The 11,211-nt window shown below is 31.9% G+C and overlaps 1 protein-coding gene and 1 long non-coding RNA gene across 5 annotated transcripts in view; both read right to left on the reverse strand.

Annotated features, from left to right (window-relative positions):
* The window catches only part of LOC108752628 (probable Ras GTPase-activating protein), a 164,583-nt gene that overhangs the window by 58,086 nt on the left and 95,286 nt on the right, over positions 1-11,211 (reverse strand). The gene's annotated exons all lie outside the window — the stretch shown is intronic.
* Positions 1,860-5,121, reverse strand: LOC108753079. Its single transcript, XR_001939600.1, has 3 exons — positions 5,087-5,121; positions 4,132-4,333; positions 1,860-1,931 (listed from the first exon to the last, which is right to left on the reverse strand). It is a non-coding gene; the product is annotated as an uncharacterized LOC108753079 (long non-coding RNA).

Genomic DNA, 11,211 nt, shown 5'->3' on the forward strand with positions numbered 1-11,211 from the left:
AAAAACGCGTAACGTTGTTCTCGCCGATTACTTGTCGAGAGCTACAAAGAACGTACTGTATAAAGAAAGATTCACCGTGTTCCCGGATAAGTCGATGACGTCTTAAATCAGTGGCAGTGGAAAGTACGACGTAGTAAAAAGAAGCGGAAAGTGTATTAAAGTCAAGAGTATTATACATAGTTGTTACTTCTCGCGAAATTGATTTGCAAGTCTTTACCTTTCGATAGCATATATTTTAACACAATATCTATCCGACACATATGTTATAAAACAATATTAGATACGTTTTCATTTTTTCATTTTATTCGTATTCTACAATATTAAATTTGTATTTTTCTTTCATTTATTTGTGTGGAATTTGAAAACAATCTTGAAGTTACTATTTAGAATTTCAACTTCTATATTAATGTCTATATACAATGTGCGATATATACAAATATATAAATATATAATATAAAATGTGTGATATTTATAAAAAATAGATGTCACATAATAAAGAACTATCGTCAAAATATAAATAATTATCAAATTCATAATTATTTTTAAATTATTAATAAAAAAAGTGTCAAATGTGTATACTGAAATTCTTTGTAAATCATAAATATATATATCATGTATTTAACATTTTTCATTATAAATTTAATTATCTGCACATTATCGATGTATGTTCTTATTTTAAAAACTACATGTAAGCATTACATGCTCCTCATAATTCGTGAATGTGTGATATCTATAAAATAGATGTCACATAATAAAGAACTATCGTCAAAATATAAATAATTATCAAATTCATAATTAGTTTTAAATTATTAGTAAAAAAAATGTCAAATGTACATTCTGAAATTCTTTGTAAATCATAAATATATATATATATATATCATATATTTAGCATTTTTTATTATAAATTTAATTATCTGCACATTATCGATGTTCTTATTTTAAAAACTACATGTAAGCATTACATGCTCCTCATAGTTCGTGAACCGGGAGCATCGGTTGTTACGACAGACTCAATTCATTATTCGTGCATCTGCTTCCTCGCGATAACGCACGAAGAGGCGTGGATCAGATGCGATACACTCGCTCGTATGCGTATATTCCCGCGAGATATAAAAGTATCAGGTCTCGAATAAAACCGTGTCGACGCGAGAAATGCAGCTGTGAAGCAGGAGCTTTGAGAATTCATTCTAAACACGCGATTTCGCAGTGGCTTCTTTGCCGTATCGAAGCCACAATAAAGCTCTCGCGAATAAGCCCCCCCCCCCCCACACACACACACACACACACAAACACACACACACACACACACACACACCCAAATAATCCCCCAAAGTTTCAAATATAAGCATCATAAAATCCCGATCTCACAAAAGCACCTGATATAAAAAGTTGAAATCTAAAAACATTTAACTTTTTTATACAATTAAGTATCTTTAATAATAACCCTTTTTTTGGTTTTATAAAAAAGAAAGATTAAGCAAGGATCGAGTTTAATCTTTTCATAGACTCAAATGATCTCACATTTGCCAATTTCAACAATAATTTAAGACTGTCAAACTGGCTGCAGAAGTGCGTTACCCTCTTCGAAATAGAATGCATTATATCGCTATTTCAGTTCTGTTCCAACGTATAATAGGAAGTGCGAAAATAAACAGCGGATTTAATTGATTTTCTGTCTGTATTATCGCCGCGCAATAATACTCGGTTTCACCAAGGGAACGCGCAAAAATAATATTTCCTACCACGGTGATATAAAGCGCAATACAAGCAATTGTGGTAATGCATTTCCATGGCTATTCCATGAAAGCTATTGTTCGTCATAGATGCGCTTGTTTCGAATAAAATGAAAAAGAAATAGAGGCGTATACTTCCTGGAAGATAGATATTCCATTGTCGTTTGCGCTTTGTAAAAATCCTCTCCTTAAACTCACCTGAAACAGAAAAGAAAGGGATAGATCAGTATTACGTTCCAAGTGTCAAAGCATCAAATTGTTACTAATTAATTAAACCACCGTACAAACATATGGTCAGAAATTTTTCGGAGCCATTAATTACAAAATTTAAAAAGATCATCGATTATTACTCCTCGTTATAAATTTCACGTTCTTTGAATAAATAAATCATTATTCGTATTTAATATTAAATATTTCCAACATATACATACAACGGAGTTTAATGTGATTTGAATAAAAATCCATTTTAGATGTTCCTGATATCCTCATTACTCACATACAAAATTATTCACGAATACAATCTACGATGTAATAATTGTACATCAAAATTATAGTCATTTCCAAAAATTTCTTTCCTATGTTACGCATTTTATTTGCAATGGCACATTTAAAAATGTAATCATTTCTCAGAGAAGTGTATTAACAACGTTTGATCAAACAGGACCTTCAGCCCAAGAGTGTATCAATTACTAATTGAATACCACGAGATATGTTTCATTGGCGCCCATCTTTATTACCTACATTATTTGTTAGCTCGTTCAAGGCACTATTGTGGTAACGATGGTGTCGTTTCTCGGGCGAAAAAAAGAGGCCATTCAGCCTCTGTGATCACACTCGAGACGAAACCAAGTGTTAGACTGTTGGAGCGAAAGACAATGATAAATGAGAAGCTGACAAGACATACGGCGTGTCAAAAAAATGTTGATTCCTCGAGAAAGCGAGAGTGGCCCGAAAACGTCGCGAGTGGTGGGAATTTGGTCTGCGATACATCTCGAAAGGTTTTTATTTCAGGGTTTTTTATTCAGAATTTTCAGTCGCTTACTCGTTTTTCAAGGGGGCTTCACCCCGTTTATCGAATATTAACGCACTTCTTACGCATGGATAAAAATATGTTTCTTGCTAATAAATAAAAATAAATATCGGGCAAAGTAAGAGTCAACACATTCCTTTCAAATACACAAAAATATATATTACAATTAACAGAGATAAAAAAAATTACATAACGCAAAAAATTAGAATATGAATTGAAAAATGATTAAGGTTACAAGTTTCGGCTACCGGTTTGAGCCCTCTTCAGACATTGGCATAACGAAAAAGTCGCAGAATAAAATCAAATTATCGCAAATGATCGCATATTCAGAATATTCGCAGTTCGGGTGAGTCTTGATCTCGAATTCAACATAATTTCCGTACGATTGAACCGTCAAATGTATTAAAAATATCTTGGTAAAGTTCTAGTGTTGATAAAAAAGATAAATTAAAAAAAAAACGTACCACAAAAATCTACGCATAAATAAAATAAAATACCGGAAATCTAAACAAAAAAAAGTAATAAAATTATGTAATAAAAACTCACCAGAATTCATGTGTAAGAGATTTAACTTAGTATGTCCAAAAAGGAATTAAAAAACTTTTGAAATATATACAATAAGAAGAAGCGCAGATATGTACGACAGACATTACGTGTCGATTATTATGTACGTTCAGTAGTGCGGATCAACACAAACTGAGAGAGGACTTTCTTGCTATTATATTATTCGTCGAAAATATATGTTTCAGAGAAGAGGAAATAGTAAATTGCAAGTTATAATAGCTGTGTTAAACAATCATAATGTAATTCTTGATCTACTTTGTTACATAGATATTAATACTTATGTACTTGATGCTTATTTTGTGTAATTGACAAAATAAAATACGAATTTTTTCGCCACTGATACACAAATAATTTGGAGTACGCATATTTTGTGTTACACATAATATACCGAATTTTGCCGAAGTACCGTAAAGTTTGATAGAAGCTCAGTACATTGAAAGAAAAGATTAGCTGCCGCAACAATTTAGATGGTTAAACACGGTATTAGTATTTTTAATTCGCCGTAATCGGCAGCCAATTTTTGGTTGCGTTAGCCCAAAAATAGTCGAAAAATGCTAATGCCGTATTCAGACAACAAACTTTTCTTTCAGTGCAGTTATTTCGGATAGTTATTGTTAGCCTAAAGCGTTAAACGTGCGCATTTAGACAATCTTAGCCACACACATGGCTAAGAGAATTCCCTGAGACAGCAGGATAGCCCCTATTTCCAAGTTGATTCAGAGAGACAGCTTTCAGCCCGACGCCGCTTTAATTATGTATTTTGCCACGGAGGGAGAAACAGCATTTCAAGAGTTACGGTCGCACCATGCGTGATTCATCGCTCATTTCGTCCACCGTTGTATACGCCGCCATTTATTCGTCGGACTGGGTAATGCATGCAAGTGCACGCTCTATTTCTTATCGTCTCGTTTTCTATCGCATGACGCACGCATAAGGGATATGCCTGCCTCCGAAGAGGAGCGGAACCGGTATACAAGTAAGGAGAAAGGCATTTGACCGTAAGCTCCTGGAACAGCAAATAATATCGATATAAGGCACTTGATTATCGCCACCGTTACTTTTATTGCTGACCTTGTTGGCAGTACGTGATGAATATTCTTAGCTTATTAATATATATATATATATATATATATATTAATAAGCTAAGAATATATATGTGTACGCACATGATTTTTTTTCGCATGAAATAACAATTTATTATTATCGTCATATTCGTGCTCGTGTCAATTCACGAAATATTCAGTCTCTATCTGTAACGGTGATATTACTCTGCAATGGAATATTTTTTACAGCGAATTTTTTTACAGGAATTTCTTTCACTTTTCAACTGCCACAAATAAGCCCCATAAATGGATCTTTTCAGAATAATTCTGCCAGAAAATTCTGATAACATTTGTACAATAGATTTTTATAATTAATTTTTAATTACAAGTTTTTGTCTGTTGTTAGACAAATAAATGCAAAATATGTACAATTAACATAAAAATGTGTAACTTATTTATTCGAGGCGAATCGTTAGTCCCTCTTAGAAATATTACTTTATAACTACTTTTAAAGACTTAACTTTTATTTATTATTAAAAAATTAATATAAATTTCAATAACAAGAGGTAGAATATATTACAAGAACTGTTATAACTGTTTCATTATTATAATTACGATTAAAAAAAAAAACCATATCGATATAATTAAGGATAAATGGCGTTGTATTATATTTACGCATTGATATGTTTATTTGCTATTTTAATATAATTTTTAACCTGATAAACACGCTGTTATGCAGAATATTTTTGGGATTAACTGCTCGCTTTACTTTGAAACTTGGAAACGTTTGGAACATTAGTATAGGAATCGCAAGAATGAAAAAATTATAATTATCAGTAAATGTTCATAAATAATAAATCACTTTGCTTCGTCACAGATTTTTCAATATCATGATGCGACGTCATAAACGAAGAAATTTAATTCGTGACGTCTCTCATGTCTAGTCACTTAATCGTGAATGTGTCGCAAAACATCGCAGCAATCTCGTTACGCGACCGTGAAGAATCTAAGAATCTAAGTTAACAGCCAGTTAATTAGATTCGTAATTAATAGAAGCACGCAAGCTCGCTAACGGATAGAGCGAGACTGCAAAAATTTTTAAATGCGACTTTTCCCAGCTGAACGCATCGCCGAACCTTTCGCGAGGGAAACCTGATATAATTTAATAACGCTAGTCTCGCTGTATATACGTGTATTATTCTGCTTTTGCCGGATGTCCCACTTCTGTTGCTACTGTTGTACTTTTGCACGTTGCATTCGCCGAGCGAAGCTTCATTCACGGACGCACGAGTCATGCATAATTTTTAACATAATCTTTTCCTTAATCGAAGATATTAAGATTACATGCAGAGATGACACACAATACGAACGCAGTTTCCGTGATGTAAAAGTACAAGAATAAACGTGCTATTTTTAAGTGTAACGTTACTTTTTGTTTTTTTTTTGTTTTTTTTTTTTACTTTTAAGTATTAGCTTTATGAACGTTATTAATAGGATTTATCATCAAGAGTAATTTAAATTGCAAAGAAGACTACAGCTTACAACACGCGTATGATTCCTTACTATTTCCTGTTAGAAAACAGAGGCGAATATCTTTCTTTCTTTTATCGTCAATGAGTACAATAGTTTCTTTGAAAACTGCTTATTGACGATAAATCTTCCCCGAGATGTTCGTGAGGGTACGAAGGAAAAATATTGGCTTTGGGGCGAGAACTCCGAAAATTGCGTTAGGGGAAGAACTTTAAGTAAGTCTCCAAAAGCTTGATATAATGCTTGATGGCAAGGATATAGATAAAGAAAGTTTATCTTTGCAGAAACGCAGATATATGGCATAAGTGATATAAATCGAAAACTTAATTATCGCATTTTCTTACCTGCATGTTTTAATGAAATTAATGAAGTAGACCGAAAAAGTACGTAAACACAAATAAGAGAGAAGAATGTCATTAATTCTTCGGATTTTTAGTCAAAGCGAGTCTTGGTGTAACAAAGTACTTACAAAGATACTTTGTTAGTAAAGTTTATGTAAATATACAAATACAATTGTCAGATTAAGTTACCACTATTCCTACCTAACAGTGCATCTGGGTATTCAAATATGATTGTCTCTTAATCATTACTTCAAATATGCCAATTTTCATTAATAAAAGTGGAAATTGTTATCTGCTCTTAAACCTATTAACATAAAATGAACTGATACACGGGGAGAATTTTTCATTACATTTACCGCAAAATTCACTAGGAATTTTACCATGTTTAGTGATAAATGTGAGACAATTTGATAATGTGTTAAATATCATTGTAATGATAGGAATTTCTGAAATATATACAAAAGGTATTTTATTATTATTTATTGAATTACGTAATAAAATTTTTATCAAGCAAATTGTAAATTGTTTTAATATAAAATATTTACAATGCACTTCTGTAAAATTTACACATTACATTTTAATAGACAGATCAGCTGTCATTATATTATGATGTTTTAAAATATAACTTCTTGGAACTACAATATTAAGATTCCTGAGCTACTTTTTCATGCAACTAGTGCAACTAAAAACTGTATTGTTAAAGTACATCTCTCAGTTACATTCTTCGTTCAAGTACATTTTTTTAGTAAAGATAAATACGTCATCATAGCTGATCAATTGTCACGCTACTTGATAAAATTATCATAAGCGATCAGGTTGAAAATATGTAAGATTTCTATGAAATATTTTATCATTTGGCATCTATTCTATTTAAAACAATAAAGAAACATAGTTATTATGTTTAACATATTTTTAAATTGTTACAATTTTACTACGCCTTTTAGTAAAGTAAATTAAGCATATTTTATATTTTATTGTGGAAATATTAATATAAATCAGAAAGAATTATAAATATTTTGAAACATTGTGCTATCCCACAATTATCACAATTTCCAGGTAAGTCCCAAGAGAAAATTCTCTTTGTAATTCGCCAAAGTAATTAGTATAATTAAGGAAGTAAAAAAATCATTGAAATATAAAGTAGAAAAAAAATTCGATTAAAGTTCGACATATTAAAATATATTAAAATATATTAAAATATTAAACCTCTATTAATAACGTACATATTTAAAAACACTGTCGTTTTCTTTTTAATATTTATATATTGAAAGAATTTTAATTGCGAGGAGCCTAAATCAGGACGTCGCGATAAGTGTTTTCTAGAAAATCACGGCGTTTCTGACCTAGTAATTAAGTTTCTCTCTAATAAAGTCCCAGCTAGATGACACCGAAGGATCGGTTTCTGGTTTGTGACGGAGAAAAAGGGACAGTCAGGGTCGTTACTCTCGGCGGATGACGAGGCAGGAGTTCACGGGTCTTCGTCGGAGTAAACGTGACTCATCCGTGCGCCCTAAGGAGGGAACTAAGAAACGTAGTGAGGAGGAAAGCAATGTTCTCTATGTCGAAGCTGACTCGAGAGTACATCCGGACGCGAAAGTCGATTCACGCTCTTGGATTGCGGTAAGAACATGATCATGGCAAATCGAGTGTTTCGTTTCGCGTGGTACCCTCGATACTGCGAGAATTACTGTAAACGAAATACACCAGGTGTTTTCAACATCCTGTACGTAATAAGATACACGGATTCTTGATAGATTTATATTTTCCTGTCAGTGAAGCTCTTGTGATAAAATTTATTATTTACATTTAAAAAAAAGAATCTGATTATAGCCACTAAACGTTGAGTGAAATAATTTCAATTACCGAAGGGTAATTCAGGTAATATAAACGTAATTTTACCTTTACAAATATTTAGTGAGTGATACCGTTTGGGAATATTTACTAAATACATGTAAAGGTAAAATTATGTTTAGTTTATTATATTATCTGAACATTTGAAAAATTCAAATTATTTCATTCAATATTTGGTAGCTATAACTCTCTTTTTAGATATACTATTAGATATCAAAGGAGCAGTGCTAATACTTTGAATTAAATAACGTTTTGTTTGATTTCCATGATGTGTGTCAGAATGTAAATCAATCCATTTCCGTAGTTAGTTTCAAAGTAAATAACGTCTGTATTAACACATGTATGCATCTAGCAAATAGCAAACTAAATTTGAATCAAATTTAATACAGTTTCTTAAGTTAAATAATTGTTTAACCCCATTGTTCCAGTTAAATTAACGCTATATTGAATAGAAGTAAGACCATAGAAATAATAAACTTCTGTGTATCAAACTTTGAATAAACAGCTAGTACATAGTTTAAGAGTAATCTTTAATTTGATATGTTTTATCATCACAATATTCGAGATCTAGCCGCACTTTATTAACTTTATAATGCTACATATATTGAAAATCATGAAAATCACGATCAAAGCAATAACGTGATAATAAATCAACTATGCCATGCTATATCTGGGATTCAATAGCATCATCTTTCTAAATAAACTATCAGGAGGGCACGTCGGATCGATTCGGTGAATTATGCAGATGCAACGAGAAAGGGGAGTGGTTGATAGGATGCAGCATCGATAGGATGACGCTCGCACGAACAAGGTGCGACAAAGCTTGAAAAAAGTTTAACTCTAACGGTAGTGAGCCGCAGAATTACAGGGACGTTCATCTAGCCATGACCCATAAAGTAGCTTTTAAAGTGATCGAAAGGGAGATGGAAGGGTGCTGTGTCACAATGGGATACATTTTTGCGGATTAAGGCGCTTTTTATATGCTCATTGTTCACGAATCAGGCCCAGCCGTCTCTGTGTGCGTACACATAGGTGACGAAGGCAATTATGTAGGTCGCGCAACTCTTTTCCGTGAATGAAAATCCCAACAATGGGGGGGGGGGGGATGATCCTTATCGAGTAACGTAATTATGCAAATTAATGCGGAGGCTCATTTCGAGGCGCGAATTTCAGATGGTGTGATTTGAAGCAGACAAAGGTGTAAAACGTCACATTTCTCACATCTTGTGACAATAAGCTTTCCGGAAGTTACAGAAATCGACAGTTGCACTATATTTGTAATGTAATCTTCTTTTTTTAATAATCAATTGAGATTAGATCTTTCATTATTGAAAAAAAATATGTGAAAAAATTCATCATTAAAAAAATTCATTATTAAAAAATTATTGAAATACTTTGTCAAGACTATACTCTTACTTCTGTTGTATTATATTTTAGTTATAATTAAAAATAATAAACGTTCTCTCTCTCTCTCTCTCTCTCTCTCTCTTTCTCTCTCACTCCCTTTTATGTCTACCAATGTTTCAATTTAGCATACTTTTATAATAGAAATCGTTTTTAATCGATGGTTCTCAAATTCTAACCAATTGAAAATATATATAAACTTTTATTTTTTTTTCTGAAATTTATATATTGTTCTGATAATTTCCCTAAGAAATATCTTGTCATTTTCAAAAAGAAGCATCCTTTCAAATGAATGGAGAATACACTTAATAATTAAATTAAATTAAATTGAACATTCATTGATCAGAATCGTTGATAATAATGAAGAAAGCGGTGTTCGGACAAACGACGTGATTATCTTACAAATTGACAAATAATGATATTAATTCTGTCACATTTGGCAGAAATGGAAATTCCATGGTTTTGCCAAGGCGGAAACGCTCGTCTCGTCGCTTCTGCGGTTTGCAATTCTCACGACGAGATGAAACGTCGCGCTGCAACGCTCTCGAATGTGGAAAAGCAAACCGTGCGATAACAACGGTTGGCAAATTCAACCGCAAATTTAATTAACTATCAATGACTATGTGCACGTACCATTACGGAAATTATGGACTCTCTCATTGTTGAAAATAGGTCATACAATTTTTCACTAGTAGCAAATCCCGTGTAACAATAATTTTTTAACGTGCATTTTATGCACTGTTCAAATTTGTATTTTTTATTTTAACTATATTATTATAAGTTTTTATTATAAAATAACGACATATTTAGTAGGAGCAGTGGCAACTTACTTTAAGTTAAATTTGACACTTACATACATTTAACAGTGCGTGTTGTTTGTGCATATTATTTATCTTCTATTAAGAGATTATGAGAGAAACCTATAATTTTATGAGACTATACGGAAATTGGAAATTACATAATTTTTATTGCAATGAAATATTTATAGTGAATGTTCAATTAATTCATCTTAGCTTTCTTTGCGTGTTTGTAATAGAAAGAAAAACAAAAAGTAAGTCTACATGTAAATTATATAAAATCCTTAACGAAAAAAATTAAACATGGTGAATAATGATTGATGATATTGACCCAAAAACGTGATGAAGTTAAAATATTCTCATGAAAAGTGATGACGTTTCGAATAATTACAATTCTTACGATAATGCGTGTCGATTTGGAGGTCATGATGACTCATTTGAAAAAAATTATGACGGCATTGTGTAATGCGATGATCGAATCGCGAAAGTAGAAAGTATGACGCGTTGATTAATGACAATCGCGTGATTAATTGCGCTAATAAGTTACCGCGCGCGCACACGCATCGCTAATCAGCTGTTGTAATTAATCGGCGAGTTCGTTGCTCCATGCAAGCAATTTCACGGTGTTTCCAATATATATATTATATATATATATATATATATATATATATATATATATGTCAATTACTGTTAAATTCATAATGTCAAATTATATACCCAATTTGAGATATTTTTAATTATTTCTATAAGCAAATTTTTAATCATTTTTAATTATTTCTATAGATTGCCATAGCTTTTACTAAAAAAATGTGTCGTTAATTTAATTAAACAATAAAGTTAAACAATTTAACTCAAGAAAATAATAAATTTAATTTATACGTTAATATGAACACTGAAACCATATCATGGATTTAAAAC

Source organism: Trachymyrmex septentrionalis, unplaced genomic scaffold (assembly GCF_001594115.1).
Source record: "Trachymyrmex septentrionalis isolate Tsep2-gDNA-1 unplaced genomic scaffold, Tsep1.0 scaffold1, whole genome shotgun sequence".
In the NCBI taxonomy this organism is placed as follows: domain Eukaryota; kingdom Metazoa; phylum Arthropoda; class Insecta; order Hymenoptera; family Formicidae; genus Trachymyrmex; species Trachymyrmex septentrionalis.